The sequence below is a fragment of the Silene latifolia genome, chromosome 7 (genome assembly GCF_048544455.1).
Source record: "Silene latifolia isolate original U9 population chromosome 7, ASM4854445v1, whole genome shotgun sequence".
NCBI classification, from domain to species: domain Eukaryota; kingdom Viridiplantae; phylum Streptophyta; class Magnoliopsida; order Caryophyllales; family Caryophyllaceae; genus Silene; species Silene latifolia.
Window position 1 is genome coordinate 48,444,321 of NC_133532.1, and position 6,059 is coordinate 48,450,379.

The 6,059-nt window shown below is 40.9% G+C and overlaps 1 non-coding gene across 1 annotated transcript; it reads left to right on the forward strand.

The window, feature by feature from the left end:
* Positions 1-5,693: 5,693 nt before the first annotated feature.
* On the forward strand, positions 5,694-5,800 carry LOC141593512 (small nucleolar RNA R71). Its single transcript, XR_012521591.1, has one exon. It is a non-coding gene; the product is annotated as a small nucleolar RNA R71 (small nucleolar RNA).
* The last annotated feature ends 259 nt before the right edge of the window (positions 5,801-6,059 follow it).

The following is a 6,059-nucleotide window of genomic DNA, read 5'->3' on the forward strand; positions in this document are numbered from 1 at the left end:
AGCATGACACATCCTAGGGTGTTTTACAAGCATTCTAACAAGCAAAGTCTTAAGAATAAAAAGCATCTACTAGGGCCTATATACACTTGTCAAGCTTCCCAAGTAGACGGTTTCGCAAAATTTTTCTAACCATGCAAACTACATGCCATGATGCAACTAACATTTATACATCCTAATGCAAAATGATTCTACCAACTAATATGACATATAAACTAAATGCAAGTCCTAAGTTCACATTGTTTTACCGCATCAATCAAAATAAAGCCACATAGTCATTAACATAAAGAGGAAAAAGGAGATTGGAAAGATCATACCATGCGGTCTTCAATATCCTCATGTCTCGGATGTGGCGTAGTCAATCAAAGTGAACAAGGATGAACAAACACAATATATACAAGACAATATATACAAAGGAAAATGAACTTGTTTTTGGTTTTTTCAATTTTCAAATTTTTATGATTTTTTTGAAATTTTTCAATTTTTATGGGTTTTTGAATAGAAGTTAAGTGTTAGAATTCCCATCCCCACACTAATATGGGCATTGTCCTCAATGGCCAAAAATGATGGAAATTATGCAAAGAATGATGCATGATTTCTATGCTAAATGCAATTCTACACTAAGCTATTCTACATGATGCATGTTGTTTTGTTATGACGGAGAGGATAATTTAAATTACCTCCCGTTGCGTATGCATCAACTTCCCCAAACCAAGCAAGACACTATTGCTAATGTCGAAGCATGGGGGAGTTCATGCACATGCTATGCTATGCATGAGACTAGATTGTCATTTTGGATTTTCAAAAATGGGAACAATAAAGAACACCTCAAAGGAACCGAGGTGTGAGTCCTTTGATGTTGCTAGGACTCAACCAACAATGATCAAAATGAAAATAAAATACAAAGAGATATAGACAAACCGTGGGAGAGTAGGAATCTCCAAGGCTAGTCTTCCATCATGCTATCATCATCACCACTCCCCTCATGAGAAGTGGTCACATTGCCACTTTCCTTGGCACTTTCTTCATTGCTTTCCTCATCATCATCTTCACCATCTTCACCATCCCTTTCTTCATCTCCACTTGCTTCTTCTTCAAGGTTATCATCAATCTCCTCATCATTTCCAACAACCTCATTATCTTCCACCACATCCCTTGATGCACCCGGGAACAAAGCTTCTCTATCCGCCCAACTAGGCAAAGGACAAGATGGATCAAGGAGTCCTTGCCTAGCTAAATGTAGGAGGGGAGGATATTGAGCTAGATATGCATTCTTCCGGTCTTCATAAGCTTGCTTGTGCATGGCTCTCATAAGAAGAGTTACATAGTCTTTCCCAATTTCAATTCCTTCCGGCGTAAACTCTTCATAGTCATAGGGGTAAGGTGGTATGATAATGGAAGAGGAGGGGGCCTCATGGTCACCCTTTTGTTGTTGAATGATGTACTCGGCTTCTTTGGTTAGGGGAAGTAAATAGTTGGTCCGGTGGACACTAAGACGGCAAATCTTTGCGGGTAAAGTGAATGAACGAGCCTCACTAGTAAGCCACCCATACTTGGTATCAAGGGAATTGTGAACAACCCATTTGAACTTGTTAATCAAGATGGACATATCAATGAGATGGCCACCATCCTTAGCCTTGTACTTGCTATCCTTATTGAAATTAGGATCAAAGTGCTTGGCTAGGACCGTGACAAGGCCGCCATTAACAATAACGGTCGTACCCTTCTTCCCACTATCTACATGAAGCCATCTATCAACCAATAGCCTCAAACAATTGTAAGGCTTGGTGTGAATTCTTCCAATATTCAAGGTTGATTCAAGGAGAATAAAATCGAGTCCCGTGAAATGATTGGTGTCTCTTCTAGCAATTATGGTATTTCCCACAACTTTGTGCCATATTCTTATGCCCGGATGATGGACCAAGAGAGCACGACAAGCATGAAAATCTTCATATTTCTTCCCGGAGATTGCCTCCCAAAGAGGCGCGGGATCGTACTTACCATATTGCTTATAGAATTTATGTTCATCGCTAAGACCCAAAATTGCACCCAATTCCGGAAAGGAAATGCGTCTACTAGTGTTAGCTAGACGAAACTCAATATTTTCCCTATTCTCAACTTTTGTCACTTTCAAGGAACTTAAGAATTCCAAGACAAGGGAGGGGTATGTTACTTCTTTCATTTCAAACAATTTCTTCAAACCCATGGCATTGAAAAAGACTCTTGTTTGTTCAAGGACACCTAGCTTCTCTAAGGTTTTTTCACATATGAACTTGGTGGATTGAATTTGTTTCATAGCAAACTTGACAAATGAGTTTCTATGGTCATCGGAAATGAAAGTTACCTCCGGATAATGCAAGAGTTGATTAATTACCGGAGTAGAAGGTGATGCTTCCATAGAAGTTTGCTGAGGTTGTTCCACTACCAAGCTTGGTGTTGACACCACCATTGCCAAAGCTTTCTTTGTTTGTAGAGCTTTTTGCCTTTGAGAGAGAGCCTTTGCCTTTGGTGCCTTTGTTGCCTTTGTTGCTCCCTTTGTTCTTGCCATTTGATGAACAAACCAAGTAGAGAATCAAAAATCTTCAATTTGTAGAATGCCCAAATTGATTTTGAAAGTGAAAGGCTTTGCCTTTATGAGAACAAAAATCAACTCAAAGGGTGAAGATTTTGTGCTTGGTTTCGATTTTTCTTGAAGATGGAGTGATTAATTTGATGTTTGAAGGATGGTTTGATTTTGTTTTGGTGATTTTGTTGAGGGTTTTTGTGTTTGAGATGGAGAGGATGAGGGTTTTGGTGTTATGGGTAGTGTTTATGAATGAATGAATGAATGAATGAAGGTGGGGGGTATTTAAAGAAACGAAAATCTCGAAGATGCAGGCACGATCCGTGCGGATTAGGCGCAATCCGCTCGGATTTTCAAGCTTCAAATTTTTAAAAATCCCGCCTAAAGACGGGCGTCTCCTGGGGAAATCCGCTCGGATTTTTATTGAGGGATGGGCGTCTCTTGGGAAATCCGGACGGATTCTCATCCAGAGATTTTTCTTGTTTTTCTTCAGCTTCAAGACGGGCGGATTTTACCAGAGACGGACGGATCCTGGGAGACGGGCGTCTTTCCAGAAATCCGCTCGGATTCCTTAACAGACAGGAATTCTTCAATTTTTGCACAGCCCAAGACGGGCGTCTTCTGAGCTGGACGCTCGGATCCTCTGCAGACGGACGGATTCTCCAGAATCCGCTCGGATTCTTCCTTGATTATACGGATCCTTGCGCAAACCCATTCCTTAACATTCTTTCTTTCTTTCTTTCTTTTCTTGTGTTCTTCATTGTGGGGGCACTACTAAGGCGTGAATAGCCTAGGTAATTGCCATCCCCACACTAAGGTAAATCACTACACATCAATTAAAATCATTAGTCCCTCCCTCACTTCTCTCTTTTCATGACAATTATTTTGATCAAGGTAAATAAAATCCAAAAATGACAAAAATGCAATGCAAAAATTAAATGTAAGTTAGGGAGTTAGAAATATTTACAAGTGGTGGTTTAGGGAGGACTCCACCAAACTCTCATTCTTGATGAGATGTCAAGGAGGCATGTTCAAGGTGTTGTTGATGTTGCTCAACACCTCGAAAAAGTAGTTAAAAGCTTGTTCGTTGTTATGGTAGAGGTTCTCAATAGACCGTGGTTCTTGTTGTTGATCATGATCGATGGCATGCCCAATGTAGGGATTAAAGATCCCTTCAAATTCGTCGTCCCAAAGACCACAAACTTCATTGAGTTGATCATTGAAAATCTCTTGCTTGGATGGAGACAACTCTCCCAAATTCTTCTTTTGGCCAATGAGGCCATCATCTTCTTCCTTGGTTGATTTTGATGAGCTTTGCAAGCTCTCCTTGTCACAATTCACTTGCTCTTTGAATGGAGCATCTTCAACTTTCTTCCTCCATTGGAGTTCCGATTTCTTCCTTTCATCCTTCCGGCTATAGTGATCGATCATGAAACATGGCTCATGCAAACGAGGAGCTCTCATGGTCTTGTCAAGATTAAAAGTTATGCTTTCATCTCCCACTTCTAGAGTGAGCTCTCCATGTTTCACATCAATCACCGCACCCGCGGTGTGTAGGAAAGGTCTTCCTAAGATGATTGGAATGTTGGAATCTTCCTCCATATCAACAATGACAAAGTCCACCGGGATGAAAAACTTCCCAATTCGCACGGGGACATCTTCCCATATCCCTAGCGGTGTCTTCGTCGATCTATCGGCCATTTGAAGTGTGATATTGGTACATTTAAGCTCTCCCATTCCCAACCTTTTACTTACCGAGTACGGCATGACACTCACACTAGCCCCTAGATCACATAAGGCTTTGTTGATCGTTGTGTCGCCAATGGTACACGGTATTGAGAAGCTTCCCGGATCCTTTAGCTTTGGAGGTGAACTCCCTTGAAGTATGGCACTACTCACCTTGGTGAAGGCGATAGTCTCAAGTTTCCGGATCGACTTCTTCTTTGTGAGAATATCCTTCATGTATTTCGCATAGGCCGGAACGTGATTGATTAATTCCGTGAAAGGAATTGAGACTTCTAAGTTCTTCACAATTTCCATGAACTTTCCAAGTTGATCATCAAATTTAGGCTTGGCTTGACGACTTGGAAAAGGAAGTCTAATCACAATGGGCTCCTTTTCTTTGGCTTTGTCTTCATTTTTCTTTGAACTTTCTTCCTTTGATGATTCCCCTTCTTTGGGACTTTGCACCACAACTTCATTCTCACTAGCTCTCACAACTTCATCCTCAACTTGCTCCTTCGGTGCTTCATACCTTGTACCACTTCTCAAGTGAATGGCACTAACCGTTTCATGTCTAGGGGGATTACCTTGTGGTGGTAATTGCCCCTTTTGTCTTGATGAGCTTGAAGATGCTAGTTGGGTCAATTGTGTTTCCAACATCTTGGTGTGAGCTAGAATGTTGTTGATGGTGGTATCCTTTGCTTGGCTATCTTTTTGCATTTGGGTGAAAAATTCTTGTTGATTTTTTTGCATTTGAAGGACCGCTTTTTGGACATCAAAACTTTGGTCATTTTGGTGATTGTATGGATTTTGATTTTGGTAACCTTGGTTTTGATTGAAAAAGGGTCTTTGGTTTTGATTTCTCATGGGTGGTGGAGTGTATGTTGGTTGAGGGTTTTGAACATTTTGGCTTTTGTATGAGAGATTTGGATGGAACTTGGTGTTTTCATTGTAAAAATTTGAATAAGGGGTACCACTTTTGTAAGCTTGGAAAGCATTAACTTGCTCGGTTGTTCCCCTACATTCTCCTTGATCATGACCTAAGGTTCCACAATTCTCACATATCCCGCTTGGGATTGATGAGGATGCCGTCAAGGCATTGACATGATGCTTTGTTGATTTTGAGCTTTCCTCAAGTCTAGCCATAGCTTGTTCAAACTTCAAGTTGATAGTGTCAATGTGAGCACTAAGTTGAGCACCCAATTGAGTAACGGTGTCCACTTCATACTTTCCTCTAGTAGCCTTGCGAGGCCTACTATATTGCGAATTATGGACCGCCATTTCCTCAATCTTGTTCCATGTTTGATTGTCATCAACTTCGGTGAACATTCCATTTGATCCCATATTGAGAATGTTCCTTGAATCTTCATATAAACCATTCCAAAATTGTTGCACTAAAAACCATTCGCTAAGTCCATGGTGAGGACATGAGCGACAAATACCTTTGAACCGCTCCCAAGCTTCATACAAAGATTCTTCATCCCTTTGCTTAAAACCCGTAATTTGAGCTCTTAGCATATTAGTCTTTTCCGGTGGGTAGAATTTTTTGTAGAAAGCGAGAGCTAACTTCTTCCAAGAATCTATTCCAAGGGTGGCCTTATCAAGGCCCTTCAACCATTGCTTTGCGGTGCCGATTAACGAAAAAGGAAATAAGACCCATCTTATTTGGTCTTGAGTCACGCCCGTTTGAGAGATAGCTTCACAATAATCACAAAATGTTTCCATATGAGAATGAGGGTCCTCACTTGGCATGCCCCCGAATTGGCTCCTCTCAACT